A 17,395-nucleotide genomic window follows, 5' to 3' on the forward strand; every position below is an offset into this window, starting at 1 on the left:
ATGCAGCAGGCTTACCCTCCCCGAGGTCCCGATGCCCGCGGGAATTTTAGACCTCAACTCCAACCCCTTCCGAGGGCTCGCAAGTCTACCCCCTCCAGCCCTCAGCGTATGGGAACCCTCCAAACAGATCAGTGTGCTTATTGTAAGGGGTACAGCCATTGCATAGATGAGTGTCCCATGTTAGCTGAAAACATAAGAACAGGGAAGACTCGGCCTCGTGCTCCTAGGGAAGCGAGGCCGACTAGGGACCATGGCCGCCCCATCCAAATGCATAAAGAACCTAGGCCCAGAGATGACACTCCGGTCCGGCCGCGCCCAGCCAATAGGTTTGATGGGTACGAAGCAACACGCACTTATTACAATGATGATTATGACGAAGTTGATGAGACAGGATCCTACCAAGCATAGGACAGCCAGGAAAGGGGTATTACCAGAGTGCAAATTCCAGTGGGTCAAAGGGGCCCGTATGTTCAAATGTCAGTTGTGGGGAACAATAAGAATTTTCTTTTGGATACTGGGGCCACCAGGTCTTCTATTGCACATCTGTCAGTCCCGGAGGCACCCCTTTCTGGCAATATGAATGTCTTTGTGGGTTTTGCAGGGACACACGTGACCAGTCCTGTCTCTGAACCCCTCCCTCTCGATATTGGTCCTGCACACGTTGACGCTCCCTTGGCTCTTACTACAGGTTGCAGTGAAAACTTGTTAGGCATGGATTTACTGAAAGCTCTGTATGCTACCATATCATGTAGTCCCCAAGGTGTATCCCTAACAATTTTTCCCACCACAGCTTCCTATATGAACCTGTCTGGTCCCTTCCCACCAGAGTTGCATTCTTTACCTTCCTCTCTCTGGGCATCATCAGACACTGATGTAGGGTGTCTCAACATACCCCCTCATGTGGTACACATCCAGCCAGGTGCACTTCTCCCCCGCCTCTGGCAGTATCCACTACCCGCGGAAGGAGAAATGGCCCTTTTGACAATAATATCTGAATTGATGGACAAGGGCGTAGTGGAGGAGACAAGTGGCAATATATGTAACAGTCAAATTATTCCTGTTCTTAAAAAGACCAATGGAGATGCTCTCTGCCCTAAAATATACCGATTTGTGATTGACCTGAGAGCCCTTAACAAAATAACAATCTCCCAATACCCTGTTGTCCCCGACATTACAGCCCTCTTAACAATGGTCCCTTCTGACGCCACACACTTTTCTGTCATAGACCTGAAGAATGCTTTTTTCAGCATTCCTATACATCCTGACTGCAGACAAATCTTTGGTTTCTCCCTTGGTGGGCGGAGCTTTAGATTCTGCTGCGCCTCTCAAGGTTTCACTGAGAGCCCCAGTACCTATAGTCAAGCCCTAAAAAGTCAACTAGATTCCTTGGAACTCCCTGATAATTCCACACTATTACAATATGTAGATGACCTCCTCATTGCTGCAAATTCTGCCCCAACATGTAAAGAAGCTAGTCTCTGTCTATTACACCACCTTGCCCTCCATAACCACAAAGTCTCTTTGAAAAAGTTTCAGTTTTGTCAAGAGAAGGTGACCTACTTAGGTCATCTCCTCTCGAAGGAGGGAAGGGAGCTCACCGCTGATCGTGTAGCCATTATCAATGCATGACGGCCCCACGAACACAAAATCAGGTGCGAGCCTTCATAGGCTTAACCTCATACTGTAGACAGTGGATTTCCAATTTTTCGGCCATGGTCAAACCTCTTCTTGCCCTCACCACTAAAGACATATCAGACAGTTCCTTTCCATGGATTACAGAGCATGCGCAGGCCTTCCAAGATTCGAAGAGGGCCCTGTGTACTGCTCCAGTCCTCGGTACTCCTGACTATAGCAAACAATTTTTTCTTTTTGTACATGAGACAGGCGGCTGTACATGCGCTGTCCTGACCCAGATGTTTGGAGGTCACCAACGGCCATGTGCCTATTTTTCAGCCACCTTAGATCCTGTTGCAAGGGCTCTCCCAGGATGCCTACGGGCAACAGCTGCGGCCGCCCTCATTGTCCGTCAGAGTGCGGGAATCGTCATGAACTCCTCCCTGACTCTGATGGCCCCCCATTCTGTAGATACCCTCCTTAATAACACCAAGACACAGTACCTCACTAGCGCACAACTTACAGGATATAAACTGACACTCTTTGCCAGCCACATTAACATCAAAAGATGCACTGCACTAAACCCCACCACATTACTCCCACTGGATACCCAGGATGCCTGCTTAGACCCACATGACTGTATATTGAGGACAGAGGAAGAGACGAAGGGACGGGTTGACTTACAGGATACCCCGATTGCAGAACCAGAAGGTACACTGTATGTGGACAGATCATGTCCCAGAGGGCCAGATGGTAACACCTCAGCCGCCTACGCCCTCACGACATTGGGGCAAGTAGTAGAAACAGCTCAGATTCCGCAGTGCTCTGCTCAGGCAGCAGAATTAGTGGCCTCACTAGAGCCTGTGAGATAAGCAAGGGAATAACAGTAAATATCTATACTGACAGTCAGTATGCCTTTGGGGTGGCCCACAACTTCGGGAGGTTGTGGAAAGAAAGTAATTTCCTTACTTTCCATGAGACCAAAATTCAACATGGCCCCCTAATTCACTGACTGTTCGACTCCCTGACTCTCCCCAGAAAGCTGGCCATCATAAAATGTAAGGCCCATAATAAAGTGACAGATCATGTTGGAAAAGGCAATGCCCTGACTGACCGGACGGCCATACAAACAGCTCTTAGAAAAAGGGAAGGAATGTATGTAGGAGGTCCCGCTACGTGGGTGGCAGACGAGGGCATGGTTGAAAACACTGTACAGAGTGTGATTGATATTCAGTCCCACACTACTTATATGTCTGTACAGCATTGGGTATAAAAACTGATTGTTTGTACAGTCTAACTAATACCTTTCGTACTCTTTACAGAAACAGTCCCGACATATGTCCCATTCAGCGATGCCAGACTGCATTCTACATCTACGAAAGCAAAGAGTGACAGCATAATGAAAGGATGAGTGGAACCCTCCCTTACCTCTGCTCAGCACAAATAACAATTGTTTTGCGCCACCGAGGGAAGGCTTGCCCTTGACTTCGCCAAGTACCTACAGGCTGTAAGTCTGTGATCTTCCCCGGCTGAGAGTAGTGCTGGTGTGTCAGACTGAAGAAAGCCATAAGGGCCCTTGGCACCTGCGCCCAGTGAAGCAACCACCAATCACAGACAGTCACTAGAGGTCCCTGGCTTAGCAGAATGGGAGCCGTCCACGACACCCGAATCTAGAAACAAGATGTCAGCCTTCGACATAGTAAATGCTTCATGGTCACCGTGGTGACGCTGTTTGTCTCCCTCATCCTGTCTATCCTTGGTTGGCTGTTACTAATCTACCATCCTGTTACCTCACCAACTCCTACCCCGACTCCTGCAGAACACCAGTATTACACGTTACCAGTCCACGAATTACCCTGCCGTGCAGAATTCTTCAAGAACACCTTCATCCAAATGTTGCATCATCACCAGCTGATCATGAACACTTCCAACTGCTGGGTGTGTGGACTGATGCCGCATTCCATGATACACCCTGTCCCATTCTTTCCCTAGCCCTTTTCCATCTCTGGGTCTTGTCTTGCATGGTGGATGTTGATGCAGGAGGCCTACACTGTCAATGGTGCTGCCAATTCAGCCCTTGGAACATTTCGGGATGACTTCTGGCTGAACAGATCCGGCCATGCTAATGCTCCTTTTTGGCCGACCAGCTCATACACAACACTACTACCACCAGATGAACTCGGTGAGATGGTAGTATTCAAACTCAACTAATCGACAAACATTTTACAGATTACGCACAAGAAGGATGCTGCCTGATCGAGACACTGTGAATGTCATAAATGTGCAAGGCCGTCTCTGCATTCATGGCCTAAGGACTAAGAAAGTTGATACCAGTACGTGTGATACAAAAACTTTAAACTCTACATCTCCTCCGGAGCTGGTGGCATCCCCCAACCAGTGTCTGCCAGTGCTCTGTACAATGTGTCTCCAGACCATCAACCCTCCACCCTCTAACATTCACAACACCAATATGATGAAAATGCTCCAACAAGAAACTGATGGCCTTATGAACATTGACATTTCTTAAAGTATTTGCCTCTCAATGGCAAAAGGAGGGTCTGAGGAAAAGTGTTCTTCTGATCGGCATCATTTGTACTGGGACTCCGTTGCTTTTTCATTGCCATCTCGTGTCAAACACTTCCACACGACCCATCTGGTCGTTTTTGCTGATGCCTGAGGAAAATTCTAACTGACACGACAAAAACCATCTTGCAGCCTGCATTTCTGCCCAGGAATTGTCACACGCCCAACCCCCCTGTTCTTTGCAGTTCAACAGAAAGCCATGAGACACCCACGCCCTGTGTAAACAAGCTTGTTTTTCATCTCTTGCTCCCAGCCTGGTAAACATCCTTGACACCGTGATCAGGTTATCTGGAAAATGGTCTGACTGTTGGGCCCTGATCAGGTTGATTAAACAATGACTAGAAAGACCGGGCTTTGATCAAGGCATTTGAACAATGACCGGAAAAGACTAAGGCTTGATCAAAGCCGAGTGAACAATGATTTGTGTACCAAGCCTTGACCAGGTCACCATCTACAAACGTCGTCTGGATCTGGTTATCAATTGCAAACACTGCCCCGATTAAACAATGAACTAACAGCCAACAGACTGGGATGAAAGAGTATAAAAGGCTTGTAAGCTACAGAGTGAAGTAGCAGCCTCCTCTGTCTTGTCTCTGACTAGCTTGGGACTCTGTCTGGTGGCACCTATAGGCATGCAGAATGGAAAGCTGCCGTCTGGACCTGATGGCTGGCTGCCGGGTTGGAGTGGGTGGCTGTATGGCATTCTCACCCTCTACTGATGCTGGTTCTGGAGAGAAGGACAAACTGTTGGAGTGGCCATGAGATGTAGGGGGAAGACGCTCAAGCACTACTGTTTCTTCTTTCATCTGTGCCTGTTCTTCAACCTCATCTGCTGGAACTTCAATGTCTTACCCAGGTGCACCTAATTGGATAATGGAGATACCATAACATTGTTACCTGTGAAACACATTCTCATGGGTTGCACACATTGATTCTATGCATTTCTGACAATGACTAACTGTTTCTCTCCATAACTACAAATCCCATAATACACCACATGGGAGGTTTTGGACATCCTGATGTGTCTGTTTTTTGTTTGAATATGTTTATTGCATTTTTTGTCATTTTGCAGCAGTGCACATGTGGATATGTAACCATGCCGTAGTACAGAAAGTTCGTTACATGTCACTTCAATGTTACATACACATGAGTGAACTCGATTATAAGGAGCGAAATAAAAGCAAAGTATTTACAACAGCATGTCACTACCATCAGTAACAATTATGTCAATGAGAGAATATAGAGCAACAGTGGCAGTCCGCAGAATAAAAGAAAAAACAACAACTGTTTCCTCGCAACACACCAGCGAATTGTTCAGTGCGTCGCACAGGTTATACTATGGTAACATATCAAAGGAAATTGAGTACATCAGTAATGCTATGTATATCCAGATCTTTAATACAAACTAAGTAATGCAAAAAACAACCTGCAAGTTCAGGAACGAGAGACTGGGTGGTGATAAACAATGAATGTGTGTGTATATGTGGTGCTCATGGGGCAGGTAGGGGGCAGGTATGTATAGTGCTATGTCAGTAGTGGGGGCCAGTCAGTGCGACCAGCCAGATATGCAGCGGGAGAGGGGGGGGGATAGGAGGGAATGAGGGGGGGCCCGGGGGGGGGAGGGGAGGGGTGGAAACGCAGCCGGTAGTATGCGGAACATGGCATGAGTGTCTAAAGAATGCCTCTTTGCAGGCACAGCTGGTGGTAATTGGCAAAGGCACCATCCCAGTCTTGCGCTATGGGATACATGTGGAGCCCCGCCGTCTCCTCTCGATGCAATGCTACACTTTCCGCCCTCGCCCAATTGTCAAACGAGTTACGCCAGTGTATCGCCTGGGGGGTGCAGCATTCTTCCAGCGCTTGGTAATGAGGCGTTTCGCAGTTATCAGCCCCAGGTCCCAAAACCTCGCCTGGACCTTCGTCTGTTTCGTCCTCTTAAACAAGCCTAGTAGGTAAACCTCCCATGTGTGACAGGCTACCTCCTGTCGCCGCTGCCAAAGTAGCTGACACTGAAGTCCAGTAAGTGTGTAAGGAAGGGCATGCCCAGAGTACGTGTAGGAGCTGTGCGTCTACAAGTCCGCATCTGGGGCGCGCGATGAGTCAAGCCCAAAATAATGATTGAGTTTATCCGGAGATAAATACGCATGGTGCACAATATAATATTGTATGATCTTGAAACGAGCATTACGCGGAACATTCTGCGCCGAAGCTAGCACCACCGCCCATTCTCTATCAGTCCAGTCCTGCCCTCTATCGACTGTCCATTTGTCTCGCAGTCGCTGTGATGAGAATTGTGTGTGTATGTGTAACGCTTGGGCGAGCCAATGTACAATGTGGGAGCCGTTTTCCATCACATGCAGGTACTGAATGAGCAGATGCATCGGAGGTTCTTCTGTCAGGGCCCCCCAGGCACGCGTCAATGTATGGAGGAGTGTCGCGTGTGTAAGACATTATCCAGCAGGTAGTCCTGTATCAGCCAAACGGGCGTGGTACTGCCCACGTGATGTCCTGTTGACCCCTAAACCCAAAACTGATCTTGAAAGGATAGCTTGCATCACCACCTTCTCGCCAGTATCAAACCAAGTACGCAAAATGATAATAAAGCACTGGCCTATCATCAATGCAGGTAGCCTGAATATTGAGAAACCCTTGTTCGCATTCCGTAAGAGGAAGAATCTGAAAGACCATCTGGTTAGAGCAGCCCATCCCAACACTGAACCCAATACCACACTCAACTCTGTCTGGGGTTTGGCTCCTATCATGGGGCATGCAAAATGCGGCGGTTGTAATATTTGCCAATTCACTATTGAAGGAAAATGTTTCACTTTCAATGATATCACTGTCAATTGCCGTGCATTCACAAATTGTAACACCTGCAATGTGATTTACTTAATTAATTGTCCCTGTATGAAACTGTATATTGGCCAAACTATGCAGAAGGTCAAAACCAGCATTGGGCATCACAGAAGCCGAGTCAGGTGCAAAACGTGAAGAACTAAAAGCCATACTCCTCTTTGACTCAATGAGAAATGGCCTGAACAGAAACGAAGATTGGGCCACGTTGCTATGAACATTAAGACTTTGACTAATGAACTCCAAACACCTTAATGGAAAATCGCCCAAGCAGATGATTTTCACTCGGACGAAAACCCCCCAATTTTATTTAATTTTCAAAATATATGCACGTTGTTTTTGTAATTTCAACATGACCTACTTTTGCGACTAATCTCTATTTTTAAATTCCAAATGCATAATCGTTTTACCGACTTCTAACCTATCTGCCACACAATTCACTTGCATATGCAACCTGTTTTTGTAACCGAAATTGTCACCATGTCGGCTACTATAATGACCAACACTTGGTTTTAAATCTACTAGTTCGGTTTAATTGGATGAGGGACCAAATCACTTAAGTCACGTGCCAGGCACTTCACCTTCTCACCCCCTCACCACGTTTCTTCACCTTTTAACACCATCCCAAGATGGCTGCCCCAGTGCACATCGAATGCACGGCAGTCCTCCCTCTCTTTCGATCAATCATGTGACACTCCCAAAATGGCGCCCACACTCGCTCCACTTACAGAAGTGCTGCTCCGACATTCTCCAGTACCTGCTATCACGCATGGTACTGAACAGCACATCGTTGCTGCCTAAAGATCCCGCCATCGCGCAATACGAGGCAAGCCTTCCAAGCCCACGCACCACCCAACACTGCCTCCCCTCTATTTTATTTAAAATGCTCACTCGCTCTTTTATTTTTCCCGCAGAGTGCCCTCTACCTAGCATGGTACGGTACTCCACCAGCCTCTAACTGTGGCCCTACGAGCCACCTAAGGAGAGCGGTGGCCGCCCTCTCCTTCCTGCCTCACCACGTCCTGCCTCGCCACACCGCGGGCAGATGCTATCATCATTGTTGCGAATTCAATAACTAGAGGTATGCACTCTTATGCATAGAATCACAATGTCCCACTCCCTTTCACAGTCACGACCCTAGCCACTCTGTAATTTCCCCTTCCAGCAGTTCCTATCTGGTTTTACACCGCAGTCTCCTCCCCCTTGATTCCTTGAAAACTTTTGCCAAATGGTAAGTGTGTCCTGCCGCCGTTAATCCACCTAAGCACGATTCACTAATTTCTCCACAATCATTGCGGCTCCCTCCCACACCCGACCAGGCTGTCACATCGTCGCGTTAGTTATACCTTCCACTAGACACGTAGACAATCACTATCGGGCAACATTCTTGATATTTTGCGGTTAAGTATGATTGGTTGCCTGGTATTCTAACCACTCTTCGCTGAGCCTAACCGTTTTGGATGTTTATCACCACTTGCACTGAGTCAGATACTCCTTTTACAACTGCAGAACCCTTCGCGACTTAAGCCATTGGATCTAACGCTCACACACTAGACGCCTGCATCCGCACTACTATCGTATGGCCGATTCTACACTTCCACCAGCCACAATTATCACCGCATGTTCAATTTCCGACCCGAATACACTTCTGATTCCAGTTTCTCCACAAATGCCTGAATGGGCACTAGGTGTAATCATGCCATCCACTCGCTGCCTTACTGTAACTTTTCAAAATATCTGTCATTGTGTTTCATAGGCCTATTTCTTTTATCTCCCCTTTTTATCCTGACAGGCACTAAATGTACTAAACCAGGCAAATGTTATGTTGTAGTCCTGATGATGATCTAGTTTTAACTAATGAGCAAGGGATCGAAACGTCGAAATTTCTAAATAGGGACACAAATGTCCACTGTGTCTAACTATTGTGGTTCCTATTTTTGGTCAAGCTTACTGATATTTAAATCTGAATGCAGGAGGCCACAGCTCAAAGTCCTTGCCTGTATTTTTGTTTTGATTCTATTGTCAGTATTGTTACCCCATTCCCCAACACTTCCCAGTCCTTTTACGGTACAGGCTTGTGCCCCACTATTTTGACTTTATTTCCTCAATTGTATGAATAAAACTCCATGTTAGGCTGGACATTGGATTGTTATAGTAACCCAACGTGGGCTATATTCAAATCATTGTGTGCTCATCCATTACTTGCTTGGGACCTTTGTTCTCTGAAATAGAATTGTAACCCGTGGTCCAATTTTTCGGGTCCCCCTTGTCTGTTTAGAAAGTAAGTTTGTTTTAAAGGCATGTGGACACCAGGTTAAAGCCCAGAAATATTGCCCTAATTAAATTTTAGCACTTACTTTGCAAGGGTACAGGTGCAGATGTGTCCATATTGGAACATCCTACGACAGCCTCTGACTCCAGAGTGGTCTCCACCATTGTCTCCAGTGTTGTGGGTGGAGGTGCAGTGGAGGGTTCGCCTCCTGTGGCAAATGACTCAATGAGGTGTGTTGCAACCTTTTCCTTTGTGCAGGAATGGATGCCATACAACCTCTTGCGAATCCCTTTGATGGAGCACCATGCCACACCCACAGCATCAATCTTCTGCATCCACATCCATAACTTTCACAATGCCCGGCCAAACAGGAGGTCATGGTTCTTGTAGCACTCCTCTGTGAGAATCTCCATTTCTGCTCTAAAAACTTCAGTTTTCTCTTCCTCCCCCTACCTCCTTCCCCTGCTCCTGGCTGGCTATTCCTTTTGTTGGGTGACTGATGTCTGGGGTCCTCAAATCTCTGCCAAATCTCTGCCTGCGCTCTACCACTCTCCAACCTATCTCTGCATCCATTCCTGGCTGCTGAGATCCTGAACCACCTGTTTCAGGGGTCATGTCCCAGAATCACAATTTTTTTATGTGGTTTCTATTTGTGACCACATTTGTAATTTGCGAAAGCATTCACAATAAATTTGCTGAAAATTCAGCTTTCTCTTCCTCCCCCATGCCTCATTCCCCCGCTCTTGGTTGGCCATTCTTGGTGTTGGGCAACTGGTGTTTGGGGGTCCTCAAATCACTGCCTGTGCTGCTGCTGAGATCCTGAACTTTCTGTTCCAAGGACCATCTCTCTGAACCAGGAAGCAAAATTGCAATTTCTGAATGCCGTCGCTATTTGCGACTGAATTCGCAATTTATAACCGAATAGGTAAACACAATTTCCTATTTTGCATTGCAAATCATTTCTGAGTTGCTAATTCTGGGTGGGCAGCAACCATGCATGCCATTTAGGGATTTCCTGCTTGTGAATCGAAAAAATGTATGATTAGAAAATCGCTGAATTGATCGTTCTTACATGAAATGTCTGTAATGCTTCTAATTCAGGTTTCAAGTCATAAATGTTCTTTGTTAATTCTAGAATTTTCTTTCTCTCATCAGGTATATATATATATATATATATAAACAGATTTATACCATTTAAAAACAAGCATTGGCATAACCAATAGGTCTCGCCTTTGGGACCTTATGTGTTTAGCTTGTGTTAATCTAGAGCTCGAGCTAGCTGTGGAATTCACAACGGGTGCAACACACATCGCCGATCCCACTGTCACGCGTAGTACTGAAGAGCGCTTGGGACGCGCACGCAACCGTCCTGTGGATTTTCTTTCAATGCCAAGCAACAAAGGAGAACGGAGCTCCCTGCCACCACAGAAGATCCAAGACATGGCACCAGACAACGTCTTCGAGGTAATATAATATATGCAAGCCGTAGTAGGTCTCCCCCAATCTACTGCTACATATGCAGTACACCTGGAGCTTGGGATGGGATACATCTCTGATATATTAAACATGGCCCCCATCCTATTATAATACGGAACCTGGATGAACCCCAACCTCACACTGAACCATAAAATCTTCAGGGACTGTATGTTACTTGATAAAGCGATGGAAATACAATGGCTGTCCTTCATTAAACCTACATCTAATTATCTGGGACGTCCAGAGATTTACACCAACCCAGAAGGTCTAACCAACGCTGACATCAACTGGGTAAAAACAAACTTTTTAAGGTCCAGAGAACTGGATCGTGAAGTCACAGAAATAAGTAAACCAACTGTGAGGGCCCATTATATGTTGATATTGTCTATATCTATTCAACCGTACTTGACAATTGTCACTAAACCTTTCCATCGATGGCTGTTAACAAATTTTCTTTTTAATCAGACGCATTTGTTATTGGGAATTTTTAGCGGGTGGTGCAAACCAGAGGATGCTGCTCCCTGCAAGTGTGATGACCATTCATATCAGGACTCGATGCACTTTGTGTTTTTTTGCCCATTTTATATGGGAGGGAGGAAAAAGTTTATCATCCCACTATTAAAAGATAGGGGTTTCTTGCAGGTAAAACCTGTATTACTCTACCTCCAATTAATGGAATCCCCTGTCGTCATGTTTGGGGTAGCAAACTTCCTGGTTGCATCCATCCGCAACAAGAAGAACAGATTATTGGGGCAAACATCCTCGGATTATGTATTATCTCAAATCATAATTGACACCACCAATTAATTGAGAACGCACATGAAGTAAATTCTGCTGTTTTTAAATCTGTATTGACTTGCCGACTACCATGTGAAATTTGTAAGCTTCTATGAACAGTTAATAATTTGACACCACTGTATTTTGTATATATACATTGTACATTTTGTGCAATTTATATTTGTTCTTTTTATATTAATTAATTCTTATATTATTATGTGTTTGTATAGCCTACTTTTATGATTTTAAAATAATCGAATAAAGTGGATTTGAATTGAATTGAAAACATCGCCGATCCCACTGTCACGCGTAGTACTGAAGAGTGCTTAGAACGCGCACGCAACCGTCCTGTGGATTTTCTTTCAATGCCAAGCAACAAAGGAGAACGGAGCTCCCTGCCACCACGGAAGATCCAAGACATGGCACCAGACAACGTCTCCGAGGTAATATATTATATGCACAGGACTAAAACCCTTCTTTCATCGCAGTCAGCGTATGGGAAGCGTGTTACAGAAAGGGCACTTGTGGCTGACTGAAATGTGTTCCTATGACCAATTGTGTAACACACAACAATGTCCTTTAACTAAGAACAGGTGGCACTGATATTCCAGCCCCTCGGGGTGCCTGTAGAGGGCTGGGCTTCTCGGCACTGCTGGAGCTTCAGGAGCCTACCCCACTCCTCCAGGACCGGATGCCATCAAATTAATTATGCCAATCACACGGTGCTATCCAGGAGGGCAGGGCAACAGGAAAGCAATTAGAGGATGTGGCATAACGGGCAAAGCCGCCGACTTTGAAACCATGCTCGAGCATGGTGTCGGCCTAACAGCCTATGCTTCTGGGCAAATCAATTAAACTCCCAGTGCCTACAAAAACAAGCATTGACATAGTCGGTAGGTCTTGAGATTATGCTGATGCTATTCAGTATTGACACACAATAAATGTTTTTTTTACCAGTGCTGTGAAACATCAGCAACAAAACCTCCCCACCAACTTCGTTACACACAAGCATCCTCACTCATGCCTACGTATGCACCACTATCCTACCGCAACCCAGTGTTAAAAAACATGCAAATGGAATGATGCTGAAAGCATTTTGTTTATCTTTTTATTTACAATGAATTCCACGATGTCAAAAAAAAAATGCTTGTTTTCTGAAGCAAAACAGTATCAACAAAAAAACTAACAAGATGTTGAAGTGGGTATAATGGTCAAATAGGCAGTCGGAGGGAATTGTTTTGTGTTCACAAGAGCAACAGAGAACTGGTGGAAAGGGTGTTAACATGATAACAACAACAAAAACAAGTGAGCCCGGCCGGGCTGGGGTTCCTGTGTGACACGGCATCGGGGCGGCTACATCTGCTTGAGAGAGGCTGGCAGGGCTGGGGCTCCTGTGAGTTTCGCGCCGGCTTGCTTTAACTCTGGGTTCGTCGCTCGTGCACTGTTTAAAGTGAAAGCACGCTGTGTTTAATGTCCATGCGCTTGCGCGTGCACATCTCTTGACGGAGCCAGAGTTGAAGGAAGCTGGCTTGTTTAACAAGATAGCGGCAGACTGTCCACTGTCCCACGGACACGCGCATGGTGTCTGCTTTGGACAGATGGTGAGAGAAGCTATCTTTGTCCATGCAGACATGTGCACGTAAACCCACGGGGAGAATTGATTCCAAAAATTCCTCTCCATGGTGAGAGCAGCGCATGCGCTGATTTTGCTAGGCGAGACCTAAAAAGGACGCTTTCTGAACCAAGCACTACCTTTTTGTCAAATTTAGTGTAATTCCTTTCAGCAGTTCGAGCTGTAGCCGTGTCTAAAGTTTCCCATGGGAAATTGATTTTCCAACCTCTTTTTTTTTTTTTACTTTCTCAGGAACTACTGAATGGGTTTACACTATTTAACAAAAAGGGCTCTTTCTGAACCAAGGGCTACCTTTTTGCAAAATTTGGTGTAATTCCGTTCCGCAGTTCGGGCTGTAGCCGTGTCTAAAGTTTCCTATGGAAACTAACATAGAGAAAACATGTTTTGGGACCCCCTTTTTTCTTGCCCCCTGCTTGGCGAATCACCTTGAAACTTTCAAGACAGGAGCTGACCGGAGCGCCCCACTAGGTTTGAAAATTTCGCTAAGATTCGTCAAGCAGCGCCAAAGTTATTAGGAAAAGATAAAGAGCTTTTCCTATGGAAACTAGGTCCTAACTATATAGCAATGCTGAGTTTTTAGCATCTTGCAAACTCAGCATTTTTCTGTGAGTAAAATGTCTAATGCTCAGCGATTTTGAAAAACATTGATCTAACAGATACTAACTTTATATTTACAACTAGTAAAGCTCCAGAAGTACTGGTTGCCACCTTGTCCACAACCGTTGAAAGCTTTCTGATCTTCCCATTATTTAAGACAACGTCAACTGGTGGGATGATTGCTCCAAAAATGTCTCCAATTAATTGTGTTCCGTCACAAATACTTTGTGTATGGCTGTGTGATGATGTCATTGTTAAAGCTTTTATATTATTTGCATGATACATCTTAGGAAAACAGCAAACCTAAATAGCAAATACCCTCCCAATCAGCTGGCAATTGAAAATAAGCATCTGGTCCACAAAAGAAATGAACTCCTGGAATGACTGTTTCTTGTAAAATCTGCAATAGAGGTCCCATAATTTCAAATGTATGTTCACAACTTCTAATCCCCACAAGTCTTTTTCTTAATTGGTTTCTTCTTCTGTATACACATATGTTTTAAGCCTGGGCCTAAACCTCCGCTCCGTTAGCAGAGTTTGCTGAATCCGGCAACTCCCCGTTCTGTGGAGAACGCGTAGTTACTGTTAAACTATGCAACGTAGCCTAGGGTTTTTTTTTGGTCCGTGAATTCGAAATGTCATTTCACTCGCACAGGAGCCACTTGCCCAGTGCTCACAATCGGCAATGGGATTTTCAGGGCTACTCCTGGATGCCACAAGATTTCCTAGCCAATCACATTCTCCCGCAAGATTTTGAATTCGCCAACACGTCATTCGGGTAGGCCAGCAACTTCCGGCAGATGTTTTCTTCCGTACATGGTCCAGAATGTGCAAGATCGACAGTGGCTGAAATCTGGAAAAGATGCTCTCCTCGAGAAGCATCAAATCTTAATGAATTGGTGATTTGGAGGTAAAAACCTCTTTTTGTAAAAACTTTTTTTCAAACTGGAAGGATGTGCCCCAGAGTCTCCAATTTCCTGTTCCTGTCCAGCAGGCTCCTCCTAGAGCTTTGTCCATCTCCTGATCACTTTTCATTTGGATTTGGAGCTAGAAGGATCACACTGTGTCTGTTGAATATCCCATTGGATTTAAGGACATTTTGTATTTGAGATTTCACAAGTAAGTTGAAAAATGTGTGTTGTTTGTTTGATTGGGGCCATGCACCTGGATTTATTTGTACTTTTAATGGATTTTTTAAATGCATTGTTGTGGGTGACCTGTTGTTTCAGTACGGGCCTAGTGATTTCTTCACATTTCCTTTTTCTTCTTTTGTAAAGGAAAAATGTGTCACAGTTTACCACATTTTCTCCATGTTTTTTTTTAATACATTTGCAATATTGATTTCATTCACTATGTGGCCTAGTCTGCCATTTGGCCTTCCAGCCAGTAGGTCCAGTGCTAGTCATGGGTGCATGAAAAAACTGTTTCTGTGGTGCCTGTTGAATTTGAAACAGCATTTTGGCCCTCAATGGATTTGGACTGAATACATAATATGTTTTTCACAGCATTTCACATTTTTGTTTCTCCTGAAAACAGTGTATAGGACTAGGTGGAGTAATACCTTTGCATGTTGTAAACATTTTTTTTAGCCTTGTTAACTTTCATTTTTGGCGTTGCTGAATTAATACTTGTTCTCTGTTTTACCGTTCCTCCTTTGTCTGGCAGTGTGTGTGTGTGTGTTTTTGCCATAGGCCACCATTTGTCTTTGTCCATTTTGTATAGTCAGTGGACTGTCCTTATGCCTGCATGTGCTCTTTGTTTTACAGGCTTCCTACCTCTTGTTGTCGGTGACCATGTGGCTGATGGCCATTTTCAGTAGTCAGCAAGTGTGCTTTTGCCATGGGCCTGCATGCATTTTTTGCTTAAGCCCTCCTGCTTCTTGTGACTATGTGGCTGGTGGCCATTTTGTGTAGGTAGTCAGTGTGCTTTTGCCATAGGCCTGCATTAATTCTTTGTACGAGGCCTCCTGCTTCTTGTTGTGACCATGTGGCTGGCAGCTATTTTGTGTAGGCAGCTAGTGTCCTTTTGCAGTAGGCCTGCATGCGTTCTTTGTTCTAGCTTAGCCCTCCTGCTTCTTATTGTGACCATGTGGCTGGTGGCCACTTTATGTAGGCAGCCAGCGTGCTTTTGCCATAGGCCTGCATGCATCCTTTGTTCTAGGCCTCCTCATTCTTGTTTGACCATGTGGCTGGTGGCCATTTTGTGTAGGCATCCAGTGTGCTTTTGCCACCGGCCTGTATGCGTTCTTTGTTCTAGGCCTCTAGCTTCTTGTTGTGACCATGTGGCTGGCAGCCATATTGTGTAGACAGTTAGTGTGCTTTTGCCATAGGCTTACATGCATTCTTTATTCTAGATTAGGCCTCCTGCTTCTTTTTGTGACCATGTGGCTGGTGGCCATTTTGTGTAGGCAGCCAGTGGGCTTTTGCCATTGGCCTGCATGCGCTCATTGTTTTAGCCTCCTGCTTCTTATGACCATGTGGCTGGCAGCCATTTTGTGTAGGCAGCCAGTGTGCTTTTGCCACAGGCCTGCATGCGTTCTTTGTTCTAGACCTCCTGCTTTGTGTTGTAACCATGTGGTTGGCAGCCATTTTGTGTAGGTAGCTAGGGTGCTTTTGCCACAGGCCTGTATACGTTCTTTGTTCCAGGCCTCCTGCTTCTTATCGTGACGATGTGGCTGGTGGTCATTTCGTGTAGGCAGGCAGTGTGCTTTTGCCATAGGCCTGCATGCGTTATTTGTATTCTAGGCCTCATGCTTCTTGTTGTGACCATGTGGCTGGTGGCCATGTTGTATTACCACTAGCCAGCCAGTGTGCTTTCCCCATAGGCCTAAATGTGTTCTCTTGTTGTGATTATGTGGTCCGTGCCTGGCATTTTTTGTATAGGCTAGGCAGGCAGTATACTTTCCCAATAGGCTTTCATGTCTTCTCTTTGTTCCCAATGCCTTCCTGCTCAGTGTTGTTGTTGATGACAATGTAGCACTAACCAGCAGCCATTTTGTGCTTCCAACCAAATTCGGGCCTTTGCCATAGGCTGCATGGATGATTGAGCAATGCGATAGCAGTCTAATAACTTATTATTATATCTTTGAAGATAACTTCACCTATGTTTGACTTTTTTAATTTTAACTTTTCCATTTTTTTAATGAATTGAGAACTTATATCTTTTAGGTGTAATTTTTTTAAAAAAGGGATAATATTTTAAATGTAATTTTTGGGTTCATAGTTACCACTTTCCACTACATCTGGCATCAATCACGTCAACCCCATGTCTGCTATAAGTGCACAATAACATTCATTGTCTAGAGATTAATCCTTCCATAGTCATTTGTCAGCTGCACCTCTCTGAGCGCCACATCACACATGAGTGGCGTCACATGACACACATAAAGCAAACAGTTTGCTGTTGTTGCTTTAGCTCTGTCTTATCCTTCCTGAGTGTACAGTCAGTCACAATGAAAGATTATGTTGGTGTGGTTTTCCATATGGATACACCGTATTGTTCATTGCTGATAATAGGGAGTAACCAGTGACCGCACTAAATGATATTGTGTTTGTTTGTACTACTAATTAAACAACAACAATGCCTTGTTT

The sequence above is a fragment of the Lissotriton vulgaris genome, chromosome 12, assembly GCF_964263255.1.
Source record: "Lissotriton vulgaris chromosome 12, aLisVul1.2, whole genome shotgun sequence".
NCBI lineage: Eukaryota > Metazoa > Chordata > Amphibia > Caudata > Salamandridae > Lissotriton > Lissotriton vulgaris.